Raw genomic sequence first — 19558 nt, 5'->3', positions numbered from 1 at the left:
GTGTTAGATGATATCAAGAAATATGGTCATGAGGAGGAAGGTCCAATTAGTTTTTTCTTTCATTAAAGTAATACTTAAGTCAAACCTACATGATATTCATGGGTTCAAAAGGATATTATACACTATGCAAGGCACAACAGGTATCCTTTGCATAGGTTTCATTCAAGTCTAGACCTAATGACTAGCAATCACCTGAAAACTAAGTTACCCAACTATCCCACTCAGACTCTCAAGCAGTAGCCCTAGTGGTGGTTCATGGGTCCTTGAAATGAATGTAGGATCACCACTTTTCTGTAAATCTGGAAGAGGCCCACTGTACAAAGTTTTAAGTGGGTGCCCAGAACTGTAACGTAATAGCTCTGTTTGGCCAATTTGGTATATTGACATTGTCAGTGTTTTTGAAGACTTTTTTTATGTCTTTGCCCTGTCTCTGCCAATTCAATTTTAAGCCCTGCCAGGGTTTTCATTTTGTTCCTCTCTCTTACCCTTTCATATTTTGCCATTATACCTAGAATGATATGGGGACGGGGGAAATTCAATAAATGTTGACTGATTCACTCCCTTACTCATTTTCCAGGAAGTCGAGTATCCTCCATATCTTCTCAGAAGCCAAAAGGTGAAGTGAGCCGTAAATCATTACTGTCCAATGTTTTTGTTCATGTTTAAAATTAGGGCCAAGTTAGAATGAAACTGAATCATCTGCACAAATGCTCAGGAGGTTAAAAAAAAAAATTCTGGATCAGTTTAGGTTTCCATGGTCATTCTACGGATTAGATTTCAGGGTTGGTTTGTATTTCTTTTCTATAGATGATTTTCAGGTCTAAGAGATATTGCACTCTGGAAATGCTGAGTTTAAAAGGAGGAGGAAAAGAAGACAACAATATACTGATGTCTAATGATATTCTCTAGCGTAGGGAACAAAGGAAACTTTTGTTTCCAGAAGGGTCAAAATGTTTGCCGACAAGCTTGGACAGCAGACAAAAGCAAAATTAATATCCTGTGTGATTGTCTCTCAGGCCAAGTCCAGATGAATAGTGCTATCAGGGATGGCTTACCAGGCAGGAAAACTGATGGCCGATTCTCTCCAACCTGGCATGTCCTCTGCTGAGCCTGTTCAGCTCATTTGGAGACTATGTCATTGGCACAGAATTGTACCCAGAGGCCTCCGCTGATGATGCCCCAGGGCTAGGAAAGCATGAGCCAGTGTGGCAGAAACCACAGGATGATCATTTGAAAAAGATTTCCCTTGGACGGCACATTTTTAATGAGCACCTGCTTTTGATATGCAAATGTTTAGGTACCATAGAGAAACTAGGCTGACCCCAAGGTGAACTGCTGGTTGCCATACACCCTTTATAAAAGCTAAATAATACCAAAGAGAGGCATGATGGTGTAGGAGATAGAGAATTAGAGTTAGGAAAATTTGAGTTCAAATTCTATGACACTTACTGGATAAATTACTTAATATCTTAATTCCTGAAATGGTACATCACAACAACCCTTACTAATCTTCCTCAATAGGGAGTTTCTATAGGGATTTGGGATTTCTATACCTTCTACAATGATGAAATCACAAATCAGATTAAAACGAATAGACACCCCAAACAAAATATATGGCTAATGTTGGGATGTGGAAATGGGTAGAAAACCTGCAAATAGCACATAGATTGAGTTACTATCTTTTTCTTGATTTGCATTCCTGTTTAGGTAGATCTCTATTAACAACTTAGTTTTGGAAAGAAGTCTTAAGAGCTGAAAAACTGATTTGAGAACGACTTTGGAAGAGAAACAAACACAAGATTTAGAGTTGTAAAGGAGGAGAGGAAATTCAGTCCAATCCCTATACTTTATAGTCAATAAACAAGCAATTATTAAGTACTTATTAAGTGCCAGATACTATGCTAAGTGATTTGAATACATAGGAAGGTTAAAAAGTCTCTGGCTTTAAGTAGCTCACAGTCTAATGTGAGAGAGTATAAAGAATTATGTACATACAAATTATATATGTGTGTGTGTTTGTATAATATATGCATATATGTGATAAATTGGAGATAATCAATAGATTGCAAAAATTGAGATTCAGAGGTCACACAAATAATGTTTGACTGTGCCCCAAATACCAGAGCCATTCCTTGTAATGTTACTTTCCATCTACTCTTAAGGCATTTTGTTATTATTCAGTTTTTCAGTAGTATCTGACTCTTCATGACCCCATTTGGGGTTTTATTCAGTTATTTCAGTAGCATCTTCATGACCCCATTTGTGGTTTTCCTATCAAAGATACCAGAGTCATTTGCCATTTTCTTTCTCCAGCTTATTTTATGATGAGGAAACTGAGGCACACTGAGATTAAGTCACACAGCTAGTAAATATCTGAGGCCAGATTTTATGAGTCTTCATGATTCCAGGCCTTGCACTCTATTGTGCTCAATGCATTTTACATGTCCCTATTTATTTACATGTTGTTTCTAATGTTTAAATGTACATTTCTTGAAGACAAGGATTGATGGAAGGTTTTTGCCTTTCTTCTAATGCTTTTAGTGTGCAGTGTTTCACACATTGCAAATGCTTAATAAATACCAATTGATTGATAATAAAGAGTAATGATTTGCTCAAGGCTCCACAGGCAGTATATAAAGGGATGGGGATTCAAACTCAAATATTCTGATTCCCAATCCAAGGCTTAGGTCACTTCCTTGCAAAGAGGCTGAAGCCTGCCGACAGAGCTATATGTTTGTGAAATGTGATATGAGGGAATGGCGTGATTGCATAGGTAATGGACTTGGACCTTCAACTAACATCTCTATATTCTTTTATTTTATTTTTCAAAAGAAAATGATGAAAAAGCAGAATTAATATCTCTATTGTTGTTTTTGTTGTTGTTTGAAACTGATCCTCAGAAAGTTATAATCCATAAGGAAAGATAAGAATACTTTCAAAAAAGAAAAAAAAAAAGAAAACGCCAATGACAATAGTCATAGTAATAAAAAAAAACCAACAGCAGCACAAGTTAGTGCATTTTTTTTCTTAGAGATTTATTTTTGTTTTAATAAATCTGACACCAGTCAGGGAGAGAGAAAAAATGTTGTGAGCCCAGAAGGAAAATGAGCACAAGTTCAGTGCCACTTCTGTGTGTGTGTGTGTGTGTGTGTGTGTGTGTATACATGTGTTGGGAGAGGGAAAAGAAGGTTGGTGTGTATTGGAGATTGGGGGTGGGGTTTCTTTTTAATTTGTTGCTGGAGGTTTTTCTTTTGTTCACTTTTAAAAATCTCTCCCCTGGCTTGCGAGCTTCCCCTCCCTCCCACCTCCCCTTCCCTTGCCCCACAATTTTATTTTTAAAAAGCGAGCTCGCTCGCCAGGTGTGTTTCCCAAGCTCTCACAGCTCTAATAAATAAGGAGCACCTGTAAAACAGTAGCTTGACTCGTTAAGTGAATCTGTACAAAGGAAAATATAGAAATACAGTATGTACATAGTGCCCGTCGTGCCCCATGTCTACAAGGCTCTGGCTCTGGGCATAGGTACCCCTGTCCCAGCTCTGCTGACCCTGCAATCGACCAACCAACCTTCCCTTTCTCTTCTGCCAATTGCTCGTTGGTTCTGCTCTGCAGCCTTGTAGGTCAGGGTGCACTTGGAAACCTTCAGCGTGAACAATTGCTTTATTTGAGTTAGTAAACAGATACACTGAATCACAAGGTGATCGGAATTTTTTTGTTGTTGTTGGTTTTCTTTTTTTGGGTTTTTTGGATTTTTTTTTGTATTTTTTTGTATTTTTTTTTGTATTTGTCAGAATGGGATACTCCACAACTGTCTCACCAATTCAGTGCCAGTATACATGCTCTAGTGGACTTTTGGACTCTCGGCTACGACTGTACAAGTGCACACAAGTAAATCTACCCTGTTATCCTCCACCCACCGATTGAGGATCGAATTGCACATTTCTCTTAACCATGACAGGAGAAAGCAAACAGTGAAACAGAATCATGGGGGACCTTTCTCACTTTACTCCTTGTTTGCGGCGGTTTGTCCATACCATTCTAATTATCATGAAAGGGCGCTGCGTATGGAGAGATTGTCTCACTGGCTTCCTGGATCACTGAAAACCATCAGGGCTGAAATTTCATCCAAGTCTTTCGTGACGCCCAGCAAATATTCCTCTCATATTATTTTACACCTTGAGGGAATTTTGGTCTTTAGTTCAACACTCTTGCTCTGTTCCCAAATGGGGCGCTATTTAGGGGAATTTAAAGAGAAAGCTGAGAAGAATAAACATTTACTGAGTTCTCTTGGCATTCCGTCTCTGAAAAACCACAGTATAAACTATTCATGCTGCTTCTTACATCTGTCAAATCAAAAATTAAAACCCATAAAAGTGTAACACTGAAAATATGGCATTAAAAAGGATAAAGGTGGCCTTTGTAAAAATAACAAGAAAAAGTATATTAGCCAATAAAATATTCTAACTCTTCATTTAAAAGTGCATCCTGGGTAGGCTAGAGATGACCCTGAAGCGTTGTGACTCCAGTTGACTCCCTTTCCCCCACCAAAACGTGAATAGTATAGGTCCAAAACCGTACAATGCAAATCACAATTCTTAGTGTAGCAGCAAAACCACAGCAGTTTTTGAAAAGACAAAATTTTTTTTAAAAAAATCCATATCATCTTTCAGTCTCACATTTCTGAGCCTTGAAGACAGAGAGGGAAAAGTACCTACATTGGTCCTTGTGGTTTATTGGTGCTTTTTTTTTTTGTTTTTGTTTTTGTTTTGTCTTGTTTTAAACCATGGGCAAAATCCTTAAGTTCTTCTGGGGATGAGAAGAGGTGGCAGCAGCAGGAATGCTGAGCAGGCTTGGTGGGTCCAAGATGTGCTGGCTCTTTTGGGCCAGAGGCCACCATGGGAGAGCAGCTTCCTCCAAGACGCTTAATGACAGGAAGCTGCTTTATTTACTTGAGTTTTAGCCAGAGGGGTGGTGAGCTGACCAGCTGGTGTCATTTGGTGGAGTGACATGATTTGCTCTGCTCCCTTTCTCCATGCAAGGTACCCTGTGAGTGAGTATTCCTGAAAAACAGAGAAAAAGAAGCCAGTCAGAATACATTATAAAGGAACCACTCCCAGAAAATGAGAGCATAGGTATAAGTAAGGCAACAGACATTCAATTCGTTCCCTCTGTGCTAAGAAGGCTGCTGATAACTAAGTAAACATGACTTGCTCTGTGAATCTCATTTCCAGGACAGCTAAAAGTCAGTGTCACCAATTTCACATGACTAACTGAGTTAATTCTCTAAACCTGAGTCTCTTTTAGAACATTCTAATATATATACATACATACAATTCATATCTCTTAACCAATGGCCATGTGCCTTATTTCAACTCAATAGCTTGTAGTTTTCCACTTTATTTCACATTGAGTGAGCTGAGGTCTTCAGATTGATCCTATGCCTCCAAATAGTGACAGAACCATAATTAGGATTCTAAAGTTCCTTCTACTACTTCTACAATCCTTCCTACTAAGCAAAAAAAACTCACTCTGGGGCGTTTGTTATAAAGCAATGATGCTCTTTATAGCAAGTGAAGTAATAACCTACATGGAGACACACCTCTTAAAAGGCTTCTCAGACAGATGGTATGATGTCCCCAGTGGTAGGAATGAATGAATCAAAGTTCAGACGCCAAATTTACTCAATCAATCCACTCATACCTTTCTTTTTCTAGCTCTTTCCTTGAGGAGATGAGCCATTCACATCTTTATATTTCAAAAACAAACAGGTAGGATTGGAGAAAAATAACCTTTCTGAAGCCCTCTGAAAGCATGAGGACAAGCTTTTGTGGGATTCTTTGATCCCCAATCTTGGATTGAAATCTGACTTACTTAGAAATGCCTATCCAGCACAGAAATTGATTCCTGGATCTTCGTTCTTATTGGTTTATTTTAATTCTATATTTTTATATATCTATAATGCTTTAATTCTAAACTGATCATCAGCTGAGTATCTGAATGATCAGTTTAGAATTAAAGCAGTTCATTTTGCTTGACTGTTGTGGCTAGGATTACAGATATGCATTAGATGGAGTTTCATAGAATAGGAGATGGATTCCTTTAGAGGTTATCAAGTTCAACTCCATAATTTTACAGATGTGTAGACCGAGGCTATTTATGTTATATGACTTGCCAACATAGAGTCAGTGGAAGAAGTGAGCCAGGTCTTCTAAATTCAAATACAATATTCTTTCCCATTGTACCACTTTGTCTTTTTGGTAGAATGTCAAAATAAAGAATATGCATTTAAGAAAGGAAGATAGGAAGAAAAAAAGGAAGGGGCATGAGAGAGGGAAAAAAGGAAGAATGAGAGAGGAAAGGAAGGAAAAAGTATTTTTCTATTCATCCATACAACAGTGAAGTTTTTTTTTTTAAATGTTCACAAATGAGGATATCAAAAACATTCCCAGCTAAAGTTTTGGTAATATGAAGTGGAGGTAGAAGGCTTATAAAAATCTTTACAACTGTGGAGAATATTGTTAGAACTAACAAAAACTTCATTGTGGTTATAACAAGAAATTAGAATGAATTTAAGAGAGCTAAAAAAAGTCCATTGGGGAAGGACCAAGTTTAAGTACATCCTTTGTACAATGTCTACTCAATGTGTTAATGAGAATGGTAGGAATATGGCTCTTGATACTTGCTAACAGCAAGTTGGAAATTTAAACGTGCACTGTGGTAGGAAATGCCAGAGTTCCCAGAGTAATACTAAATCATCAGCATTGTATGCACTTCTAAGATGTATATTTAATTGCCAAATTAAAAATGTAAAACACCACAAATATAACTAGAGTCACCCAGGCATGAAAAGTTTTTATCTGGCACAGTTGGTTCTAAAAGTGTAGACATTCTATCACATTGTGTAGCCATATATCTTTCATGTGACTTTTACTGTTTTTATAAGGAGAAAGAGAAGAAAAAGCTGCAAAGAAAAGAAAATGGGAAGAGTAAGAGGAATTGAACCATGAGACTGAGTCATTTCCCTTTGCAGAGTTTTGATTCTGAAAAGATAACTGAAAAACATTCCCTTGACAAAGTTTGTCTATAAAAATCACTATTCCTCGGGATACTGGAACATAATAAAAGACAGTAGTGGAAGAAATGATAAATATAAAGAATTTGGAGGAGACTGGGAATACTGGTACAAATAATAGGCTAAAAAAAGTATTAAAATCTTCAGAAATCTATCAGTGCAGTGACCAATCATGACTTTATATTAGTCATGATGACTTCTCACCTGTAGAAGTACTGAATAGGATATGCATTTTTGGATATGACCAGTGTGCTGATTTATTTATTTGAATAGACTTACTTGTTTCAAAAGTGGTGATAGGGGAACTCTATCTGGTGATGATAGGGGAAAAGGGTAAATTGGTGAAATGTGAGAAAGATTTAAATAAAATGAAGAAAAGAGTATCATTTTCCCCAAAAACACTGCAAATCATCAAAGCATCACTACAAAAAAACATTACAGGACCAAAAAAAAAAAAAAAACAGTTTGGAAGTAATCATAAAAATAGCATTTTTTTAAACTACCTTGTTAAACACTTTAAAAATCATTACAGAAGTTCATTATCTTCTATCCAGCACTCTTTTGGTTCCTCTTTCTATATTTCAACTTTTGTGTTTGTTAATTGAGTTCATAATTAAAAATAAGAAAATGTAACATTAAATTAAATTCTTTTTGAAGGGAGCCAGTATTAGCATCTGGAAGAATATAAACTGATATAGTTTGTACTTATATATTTTTGTTCCTGGTGCATCCTCACCCTATACACTTCTTGAGGTCAAGGACTTGATTCTGTATTTGTAACCTCTAGTCTAGTCTAGTGTAATGGGTTGCACTTAGAATATGCTTAATGTTTATTGAATTGAATTGATTTGAACTAATTAAGAATAAAAGGCATCTTTTTATTCTTTCTCCTTTCTAGAACTTGCTGCTTGAGAGACTTACAACTATATACTCCTAACCTTTCTAGGTTTATTTCCCATATACAAAATGGGGATAGTAATACATTTCCTGCTTACTTATCAGAACTATTATAGTAATCAAATAAGATAATATATGTAATAGAACTTTGTAATAGCATACAAAAAAGATCTGTGATTTCATCAGTGTGGAAATCTAGTAGATAAGTTCCAGAGAATTACCTGAGTGAGGTACATGGGAATTGAGTGATACATTCAGGATCCCACAGCTAGTATCAGAGGTAGGTGTGTCACTGGATTGGACACATATTAATTTTTGTTCTAATGATGATAATGATAACCACAACAAAGTAGGCAAAGAAGCAAAAAGAAGAGGAAAAGAGGAGGAGAAAGAACTTAGATGTAAGGTTTTCAAACTTATTTTGTTTGTAAGTCATATTTATTCAAACCTTAGGCCTAATTAATTATGGAGTTATTTAAAAGTTCCTAGGGGCTACTATTTTGGATTGTTTTCTTAATGATGCTGCAGTTTCTTTTTTAGTATTCTGAGATTCATGTTTAAATTTTTTCCCTCTTTCTTCTTCTTCTTCTGCCCCCTCCTCTCTCTCTCTCCCTCCACTCCCAAAGAAGAGTATGTTAAATAAGTTTCTGAATGTTCAAATTTACCTTTTAGACAGACATTAAACATGGAAAGCATCAGCCTACTAGAAGGAAAAAAAATTCAAGACATTTATAAATGACTGCAAAATAATGAAAGCCATTTTGGAACCCTAACTATAGCATTCGCCGTCACAAACGCTATAATAATCATGATTATTCTCTGGTATCTATTATTGTCTGGTAAATAATATGTGTTTTCCCTGAAAGTTGCAAAGGGTGCAGCTGCACCGTACATCTATTTTTGCAGCCCCAACTCCTGCTGCTCTGAAAGCTTCCTCACACACAGCTTATTTTAAGTGAATAGCCGAGCAGACAATTTAGGCTGTGTTTCCTTCATCCTGGCTACACGTTTCCTATGTCAGGGACAACCCCAGGGGCCGGATGGTGGCAGCAAAACTCCCTTTCTGTAGCTGCCATTTCTGGGGTTGGGAGGGAAGCCAAGCTTATTTCAGCCTTCTGAGGCTCTGCTTGGTTGAGGTCAGATCCCTTCTTGATGATAAGCAGGGCTGTTGTTACTGAACAGATTGTCTGTGTGGTGTAAACGAAGAAAGACCACATCTGGAAGTGTACCTATTTGGAAAGCAAGGCTAGCATAGAAGTGAGGGAAAGCATTGTGGAATGTCTGAGCTGAAAGGGACCCCAGCGATCAACTATTTCCTACCCCTTATTTTCCAGATTTGGAAAGAGAAGGCCAGATAGGATTTGTAAATTACCTAGCCAGTTAATAGGAAAACTGGGATTCATACCTTGGTCTCTTGATTTCTAATTCACTATTCTTTGCACAGTTTTGTGATGCTTTTAAGAAAGTATTGAAGGCAAGAGATTTTTGATCTTTAATTTATACTATTATCTTTTTGCCTTTGTAGCATGCCCTTATAAGAATGATTGCTCAATAAACCACAGTTTCCTTATCTATGTCAATGGGAATCGTCCCATGAAAAAAAGTGAGCAACATTTTTGAGATCTTTGGATAAAAGTGATATATCACATGCAAAATGACTACAAACATAAGTAGCTGTGTATCAACTCCATAGATATATTACACAAAAAATGACTACAAACATAAGTAGCTGTGTATTAACTCCATAGATACATCACATACAAAATGACAACAAACATAAATAGCTGTGTATTAAGACCTCCATATAGAGGTCTAATTTTCAAAGAGTCTCATATCACTAAATTGTATGCCTGGCTAAGCCTATCTTTCACTGAGGGGACCCGTTTCCTTGGGACCATTGTAAACCTAAAGACATTATTTAGGCATTATTTAAGTGTTGAGATGCCTGGCACTATTGTTTACATATTTATTTATAAAACTTTTCAAATTCAAAAAATACTATCTATATGTCAATTATTATTGTAATTATAAGCATTGCTACTGTTTGAATTTATAAAGAAAAACCATGGCACAGTGGATAAAAATCCAGTTTCTGACATCAGAAAAACCTCAGTTCAAGTCTTTCCTCTAACATAGACTGAAATTGAAATCAGTAGCTAAATTGCTTTGGAAAATGGAGTTTCCTGACTTGGAATTCCTAACACCACTGAAATCACAGATCAGGATCACATATCTCACATTAAGATACCATCTGACATTTTAATGCAACATTGCTGATGATAATCCAGCCAAACTTGCTTTCTGAATGATGTACAAATTGCCACAAAGCTTAATCATTTCTTCTGGATTGTGGAATCAAAAATTCTATTTCAGATAAAACAAGTTCTGGGCAAATATATTATGAGAAAGAGAGTGTGAGGGGAGTGTGTTTTCAGCATCTCCTCTTCATTTGTATCCCTTTTTCACTTGCAAGAAATTACTGTAGAGGAGTGATGACTCCTTACCTTTGATAACATAAGAAATAGTAATGGGCTAGATACTGCAATTAAGCTAAGATCTCTTCAATATGATGCCTATCTGTGTCTTCCTAGAAATCCTCCACAGAAGGGAGGTGCCCTGCAAAAAGGCTTTCTTTTAGATCTCCTGGTATTATGTGAGTTCAGAGCAACATTCTGGCTGTCCCACCTGTCATTTTTCACATTTTTTACATGACCAGCCCATTTCTTTTGCTGACAATACATCCCTTTGATGATTTTTAATGCTACTTCATGCATGCAGTCTGTCATTGTTTAAGATGCTGTATTCTATTTCTACCCACCATGCATCTCTCCATTGCCCTCTGGGCAAACCCCATTTTGATTCCTCAGATTTTCTGGCATCCCATGATTTGTGGCCATATAGCCTCACCAGAAGAATAAAGGTGTTGAAATGATGGAACTTTCTTTTAGGAAGAAGCTTGGGATCTCTGGAAGTGCTGCACAGTTTCCCAAATGCAATCCAGCCTGCACTCCTCCTCCTATTCAATTCTACGTCCACCTCATAGTGCATCTGTAGTATTTGTCCAAGATTTAGGTACCGATGGAAGAACTCTATGGGCTGTCCAACCAACTGTATATCACAGTCTGGAAAATAGACATTCTTCATCCACTTTGTTTTTCCACTGTGGATAATAAGAATGACCTCTTTTGAGTAATTATGGATCTCATTTTGGAGATGATGTTATTCCCATGCTCCAGAAGCTTCAATGGTTCCCATAGATTCTAGGATAAGATGCAAACTACTGTGGCATTTAAAAACCTTCTCAATCTGAATCCAACCTACTTTCCAGACAGATTTTACCTTACTCCCCTTTACACATTTTCATATTCAAGTTGCACTGGCTTACTTTCTGTCCTCTATAGACAACTCTTGTATCTCTGTGTCCATATAATATATCTCCCATGCTTAGAATGCTTTCCCATCCCCAATTCTATTTCTTATAATCCCTATTTCACTTTAAGGCTTACCTCAAGTGTCATTTTCTATATAAGGACTTTCTTGAAACCCCTAGTTACTATTGCTCTCCTTTCCCAATAGAATTACTTTGTATCATTACATATTTGTTTTATATTTACCTGTGTGCCTGTTGCTACCCAGCTCCAAATTCCACATAGAAGTAGAATATAGGCTCCTTGCAGACAAGATCTGTTTTGCTTTTATCTCTAATATCTATCACAGGGAGGATCTAACACAGAGAACGAGCTTCATAAATGCTTGTTGAACTGAATTAATATTCTAGGGCTTGATGAAATCAGTAAGTACATTGTTATCCATAGATAGGAACATCTGGAAAGCCTCATTATCTCTAGAGACTCTTTCTTCCTTTTGAATGATACACTGTATTACTAGCACAGTATTAGCTAACACATTTCATAAAATCTATCAAAAATTGTGCATGATGTTAATATGTTTTGAGGAGACCCCTTATTGAAGGTCTAAAGTGCATTTAGTTCTACAAAAACAAATTTTCTTTTTTTTAAATCAACAAACAACAGTGAAGTTTTATGTTTTCTACTCTCTGAGGACAGGGAATGTTTTGTCTTTTTTGTATCCCCAAAGTTTAGTGAAGTGCCTGGTACATGTAAGTGCTTAATCAATATTTGTTGACTGATTTGTATGACTATAAATATGTATACTGTCATTTGTAAAAGTCTACCTGTTCTCTTTTCATATTTTCATCAAGGATGCCCATAAAATGTGAGGAGTCTATTTTCACCAAGATTTCATAGAACTAGACAGCTGGATTAGAAATTACTGATCTCCTCTTGATATCCTCTTGATCCTCTTGTTTGGGGAGTAAGAATATATTGATTTTTTTCCCCTAACCACTTGATGTTTTTTTTCCCCTTCTTTCAGATGTTGTAGGAATTGATCCCTCAATATCCTCAAAATTGTGTCATCTTTAGCACAATTCTCTTTGATATATATTTGGTCTGACCCAGCTGAACCTCCCATTTTTGTTTTCTTTAGTGTACTTTCTATTTTCCCATATAAAATACTAGTAGCTGTGAAGACAAAATGTGGTGGTTTTACTTTCATTGACACAAAAGGGTTTTTTAAGAGAAATCTTGACAAGATCTTTTCTATTTTTTATCTGCTTGCTATCCTACTTTCACTCTCATTCTTAAATTTTTTTTCAGATGATCTGACTTAATTGGGTCTCTCATTGAGTTTTCTATATAGTCATTTTCCCCTCCATCATTTCTCATTGCTTTATGAAATGATGTTGATTATAATTTTCCACCATCCTTCTCTGTACAATTTTATAAACAAGTTTATATTCTAAATCTATTTTGCTCTTGGCTCTTTACTTAACAAGGAGACCAAGTGTTGCTGAATGTGATGGTTTTTAGTTAGATTTTTTTCAGCCTTCTTTTCATGAAGTTATAAAGGACAACAATATGACCAATTTTTTATTACTTTAAAAAAAACACATTATAAGATACACATTACTATCCTTGTATTTGTCTGAGCTGATTGACTCCCAAAAAATCTTGGAGTTACAGCTAAATGTTAACCATTAACCATTAACATAAATGTTAAGGCTAAAAAGAGAAAAAATGTATTTCATTCATGAAAAATATCCTTGATATACTTAAAATCACTGGCTAAGGTCCATCTCCTCCAAGAAGCCTCCTCCAATCAATTTTTTCCTTCTTTAGCCTGCCAGCACAATAGTGATTCATCCTTCCACTCAAAGAACTTTGATAATTTTCTTTCATGGTCTAGTCCCACTCCTGCTTGGAACCAGTATCTTAGGACGATGGTGAGAAGAGATTGAAAAGGTTTCCCCACATGAAAAGCAGAGTCTCTACCTCTAGTCTCTATTAAAGAGAAAAATTGAGCCATAAGGACTAACATTTTATTATGTTGGTGTCCCTTACTATTAATTAGAGATCTTCAATAATACCTAGATAGTGACCATGAAAAACAGAAGAAAGGTCAAATCTTTTTCACAATCAGTAAAGGAAGAGAAGGGTGGGAGAGCCAAAATAAGACATCTAGCCAAAACGACCTCATGATCTTTTTCAGGGATTTCTTTTTTCTACTCAGCACATGACTATGATCTATGATGAGGATCAGCCCAGGATCATTTGCCAATTTGTCAGACTATGATCAAGGAACTTCAAGATATACAAAAGTCACAGGGGAGTCTGTGGAGTGAATAGCAACAAGAAATTGATGTCTGTTTAATCAAAGATTCTGGGTGCCTTCTGCTTTTCAAGCATACTGCCCAGATAAGACTTAAAAGACTCAAATGGCACTTACACAAGAATAATAAAGATTTCTTTTAATTCGTAGGATGTGTTGCTATTGTTGTTGTGGTAGTTTTGATTGTTGGGAATAGGAAACGGTTGGTTTTGTTTGTTTGGTCTAGATTTGTGATTTCATTGGGGTAGGGAACTCTAGGTAAGTTAACTTTCTCTTTCAATGTAGATCAGCAATTATTTTGTAATTGATAGTCTTATAAAGTTGCCTGAAACACTAAGAGTATTTTGCCTAGGGTCACACAACCACTATTCATCAAAGACACAACTTAAATTCTGAATCTTCTTAATAGCAAGGTTAGCTTTCTACCTATTACACTAGGTTATCTCACATTGTTAACTTACATTTTAAGTTTCGTTAGGGCAGAGATCATCTACCCTATGATCATTAATATGGACTCCCATTCCCTGAAAAATCTATACTACTGCATACCTCCATGGTACTCAATAAATAGTTGGGACTTTTTGACTGAGGTCCTCATTTAAATATTTTGGGTCTGTAGGGAGAAGAGACTGAAAACGCTTCAGATCAGTAATATCATTGACTTAGGTAGTCCCAACCATCAATTAACATGTTTAAATCAAGCCATTAAGTTTTGATTATACCAGTGTTGTTTATCTGGGACAATCAGGAGTCTCATGGAGGACTAAACTCTTCTAGGGTATCCACAGGTGATTTCCCAAATCACAAAGCTTAAGACCATCTGTGCAGCCTGATAAAACTCCCAATGAAATCTCTGATAATAGGCTCAACATTAAGCTCTTCTTTGAAAGAGCTGATTTATAAAGACTTGCCATGAATTTTTTTTCTCTTGCTGATTAATAAATTATTTTTCAGTAGTCAATATCAGTATTTTAAAAATTGGGCTTAGATGGGATGGTGAGTGTGAAATAAAGGGAATGAAATAACATTTTCTTCTAATTAGGTCAGTGGTTAATGAAAGAAAATGAAAAACATTCCTCTTGTTTTTCAACAGGTCTACAAATGGGAAAAAAACACAAAGACAGGGCAAGGGGCAAGAGAGATGGAGGGGCAAAGGTCAGTTTCACTGTGGCTTTCAAGCTGCATTGATCTAAGTTCTACAGGATTAGTGATAGCCTATCAAAAAGATAGGTAAGATAGATCTTGGAATTATCTCCAATAACAAATATTGTATTATGATTATACTAATTTTAGTTGCTTCTTCCTTCTTTCTTGCTTCTCCTTCACTGTCTCCTTTCTTCTTTCCTTCTTCCCTTCTGCCCTCTCTTTCTCCTTTCTTCCTTCTTTCCTTCTTTTTTTTCCTCCCTCCTAATCTCTTTTTTCTTTTTTCCTTGCTTTCCTCCTTCCTTTCTCTCCTTCCTGGTAATTTCCCTTTTAGAAAGCTTTCTAAGCCAACACTTTGGGCAGTAAAATGACCATCACATAAAAACCTTTACTGAACAAATTACATCTTTAATATTCTGCAATTACTGGTTTAGGTAGCACTGCTAGCTAATTGAGACAAAGGTTTTCTTTATTCACTCATTCTGCAGACATTTATTGAGTGTCTACAACATACATGGCACTATATTTATTCTTATAAGGATGGGTTATAGTTTATTATTGCCACTAATGGGGAACTTTAAATTCTTTCTTTCCCTTTGCCTGCTACTCTTTTTCCACACTTGCAGAATCACAGAATTTAGAACTATCAAGAACTTGAAAGATATCTATTCCAACTTCCTCATTTTATAGATGTCAAAACTGACATCCACAGAGATTATGTTCAAGATTTGTTCAAAGTCATGCAACTGAGAAGCTTTGCAACTGGGATTTGAACTCAAGTTTCTAGCTGTAAAGACATTTTTTCCTCCCATATATTACATTGTCTAATATTTAGTTTAACTGAGCTCTGACTTGGATTACCGAACCCTACTTCTGTCTTTTCCCTAAAAGTATGTGATAGTATCAGAATAAACATTCTGGACAATGCTATCTATCTACTAAAGGTTGATGGCAAGACCAATTCACAAATAAGGGGAATTAAAGTACTTAATGAGTCATATGATATTCTTTCATCACAAAGGAACTTCACAGGATTGTTGTGAAGAAAGTACTTTCTAAAATTTTAAGTAATATATAATTTTTTATTATTATTTGAAGAATAGGCTAGAAATTTAGTCTTCTGATCCCCAGCTCCATGAATTATCTGATATCTAGATTCCCTCAAAGTAAAGTTCAAGTGCTGTTACACCATTCCTGATCCCCATTATCTCCTTCTTGCCATTGTTTCATATTTTCTTATTACTTAATATGTACTTTTTATTTACTTATTTGTATAATAACTATATCCCATCCTCTGCTCCTTGAAGGAAGAGATTGTTTTTGTCTTTGTATCTCTGTCCTCTAACAAAACACCTATTTTTTTCTTGAATTTAATTAACTATATTATTTCCTTTCCTTCCTACCTCTATGAGGTAGATAGGAGCAGCTATTCCCATTTTATCCAGAAAGATAAGAAGGCCTAAGCCAATTTACATAACTTATTAACTGCCACAAATTGGGAAAACTGGACTCAAAATTCATTTCTGGCCTGCCCCCTGCTCTTTGCATCAAGAAGCTGCCTTTCCAAACTGTCACTTTGGATAATTGAGGTCTCATTCAAATACCATGGGTCTATGGTGAGAAAAGATTGAAAAAGCTTCAGATCAGTGATATTATTGACTTGGGCAGTCCCAACAATGTTTAAATCAAGCCATTAATTAAATCAAACCATAAGTAATTTTGTGTTACGTTTGACTCTGGTTTTTTCCTATGTCATTTGGACCCCAACACCCTAGGAAGACAAACTATTTTGACCCTAAATCAGCCAAAGAAATGAGAAATGTAGCATTTTTTTGTCCAATCAGCCTTGTTACTTTTCAGAGGCACAATGAAATTGATATCTTGTTTGAAATAAGATGGGTTATATAAGGAACATGTAAATGTATGGTGAAAAATATAACTCTGGTCATTGTCAGGGATAAGTTAGCAAAGTACTTTAGTCTCGTGCTCCTTCCTATTGGGAAAGTCAGATAAGCACTCTAAGATCTGAAAATTTCCTAATAGTTATAGCTGCTCAAAAATAAAATCCCCAAATGCAATTATCTCAGACATGAATGGAAGCCAGAGTTTAGAAAAACATTTATTGGGAATATCCTCAAGTATTGACTGGTCTGGATTAATGGTGGCAACTCACCACTAACCTATACATAAAGATGACTGCAAGATGAATTCTGACTTAGAAAACCACATATTAATATTGTCTAAGTTTTATAATATTTTTATTTATTTTGGTTAAGGCAACATTTGGGGGCCATCTCTTTGATGCCTTTAATCTAGGTGACAACTGAGAATCTGTAAATCTAATTTAGTTTGTGGCATAGAATGGCCTCTAACTCTATTTTTTTTTTTTATCCATTCAGTGGATTCAATGATTCTGCCAGCTGTGAAATACTTAGAAATCTTTATCTTCTACCTACTTTCTAGATGTATTAGGAAAATTAGTAAAATAATTTAAGGTATATTCCTAAATCCCAACCATTCTTCTACAGTGTTCCAGAGACACAAAAATGAGATGGATGCAGCATGTGTCTGACCCAGTAAAACAACTGTTTAATTTTTGGGAACACAGGCATCCCAAGAGAAGTCTATTGCTACTTTCATACAGTAATTTAGATACACATGAAAGCTTCAGAAACTAGGGGTCTCTAGGGTTGAAGGAAATTGAAAGGTAGGCTCTAAAAAGTTAATGCAGCTTCCAAAATTACTTTGTGCAACAACATCAAGTCTTAAGAGAAACTGGATCAGTGACTCCATGACTCCAATAACATCATGCCAACCTGAGCTTTGACTCCAGGTATCTTTTAAAAATGGACAGTTTGGGTCTCAGATCCCCCTATGATCCCCTAGATATACGTCAATTTTCTCATTCCTGAATGGTATCCTCTCCTATTAGAAATGACTGTGGTGGTATATGCATTTGGCCCTTCCCCAGGATGATCTCTGTGCCAGCAGACCCAGCCTGGCTCGGCATTCTCCCAGCAGGGGAAAGCTTGGAGGAGCTGTGGGAGCCTAAAGCTGACATGAGTGTGGGAGAAGTTTAAAGCTGCTTTTCAGACAAATGTTGCACCTGTTTCTGTGGCAGTCTGGTACTGGGCCAGGCCTTGGCCTCTAATGAGTGGTTAGAAAGTTCTGCACAGCCCTCCAGGTCCCATGCTGTGTCATTGAGTGCCCCCAGGCCCACTCACAGGCATAAAGGAAAAGAACTTTCTCCCACATGGTGACTGTGATTATACAACTTATTTAAAACATAGCATGTGGCAACTTTCCTCCCTTGTATCCTGGTGAAAAAATTCTGCAATGTTTTGAGTTGACCATTGACAATTAGCCTTTCTTTAAAATGCCTCGGTAAGCATCCATAGTGCCAATTTCGCCCTACTCTTACCTCTTCTAGACATGGGTGATAGAACAATGGTCCTCCATTACAAATTTCAATATGCTCCATTTTGCCCCATCAAACAAAAGATAAATGGCCACATGACAGATACTGAGCTAGGCTATTTAAATATAAAGACAAAAACAAATCAGTTCCTGCCCTCAAGCAATATTCTCAAATATATCTTGTGTATAAAATACAAACTCTTATCTCCTACTATGCACAAAAATCTTTGTATCACTGAGCTGACAAAGCTCAGATTCTGCTTCCATCTAAGGGAAATCTGAAACCTATCCCCATTCATTGGATTTCCCAGATTTTAAAGATAGCATAGTAGAAAGAAAATTTGGATCAGTAATCAGGAACACCTGAGTTCAGATGTTTATTTCTGATTCTAAACCCATTATCCACTTCCCCTTTCTGTCCACTAATTCATGCCTCACATCGTTTTTTAAAAACTAACTCAAATCTTCCTCAAGAAGTCTTCCAGAATTAACCACACTAAATACACATCCTCTCAAGTCTCAGATACTGTATCTAGATTGAAACCTGGAAGGAACCAGCCAGATTCATTCATATCTATTGATATATTGTTTTGTAAACTGATATTTGAGTTGTTTCATGTAGATTCTGTTCTAACTGTCTTCCCCTCCCCCCCTCATATATCCTCTGACAATGTGTATTGTCAGATTAAATTCAACCCCCAAAAGATTTATTGAATATCCTCCAGGTTCCAGGCACAGTGCTAGGTCTTAAGGATACAAATTTTAAAAAAATAAAATGATGTGGTGCAGCCCTTAGGAAGGCAATAGCAATAACCTTAAAGCCGACCTGGTCTTGGGAATGATGTAGTTAGACATGATATATTTCTTCCCCTAGGCTAGTCTGCTCCACTATACTCTATATGACCAGGATACTAAGGTCACAAATATTGCTGGCTGTGAGATAACAGCCTGCTGGTCAATGATAACAGAGTTTCTGAAACTAATGAGCAGCAATAATGAGGTGTTTAAAGTTAATGCAGGCGCAGAACAAAATTGGGTGTCTACCACTTGACCTAGTGCTATTTCAGGCCTAAAAACACACCTCCTGAAGCTTCCCAAGAGCTCTGCCCAGGGAACTATGGGTACTGCATCTATACACAAAGTCAGAATCTGATCACTCCTCAACTCCACCTCTAAGCCATAAAATTAGCATATCAGTGACATGAAGCACCTGGTTTCTCTAACTTTTCCCAATAAATTTATCTTCCTGCTCCTGGCTCTTTGCTAACTTCATTTGGAATTTATATTGGCATTACAATTGTAATAAACTTTGCCCCTTGAGTTAGAGATGGATCTGAGCCT

General features: G+C 36.5%; 1 protein-coding gene across 1 annotated transcript in view; it reads right to left on the bottom strand.

Annotated features, from left to right (window-relative positions):
• Positions 1–4958: 4958 nt before the first annotated feature.
• SOBP (sine oculis binding protein homolog) overlaps positions 4959–19558 on the bottom strand; it is a 220402-nt gene continuing 205802 nt past the window's right edge. The window contains exon 7 of the mRNA XM_051997486.1: positions 4959–5057. The gene's annotated coding sequence lies outside the window, so the exon portion shown is untranslated. The remainder of the gene's footprint in view (positions 5058–19558) is intronic.

The sequence above is a fragment of the Antechinus flavipes genome, chromosome 4 (assembly GCF_016432865.1).
Source record: "Antechinus flavipes isolate AdamAnt ecotype Samford, QLD, Australia chromosome 4, AdamAnt_v2, whole genome shotgun sequence".
NCBI lineage: Eukaryota > Metazoa > Chordata > Mammalia > Dasyuromorphia > Dasyuridae > Antechinus > Antechinus flavipes.
Note: the sequence above shows the minus strand (reverse complement) of the source record. Positions and strands in the feature narration are given on the sequence as shown.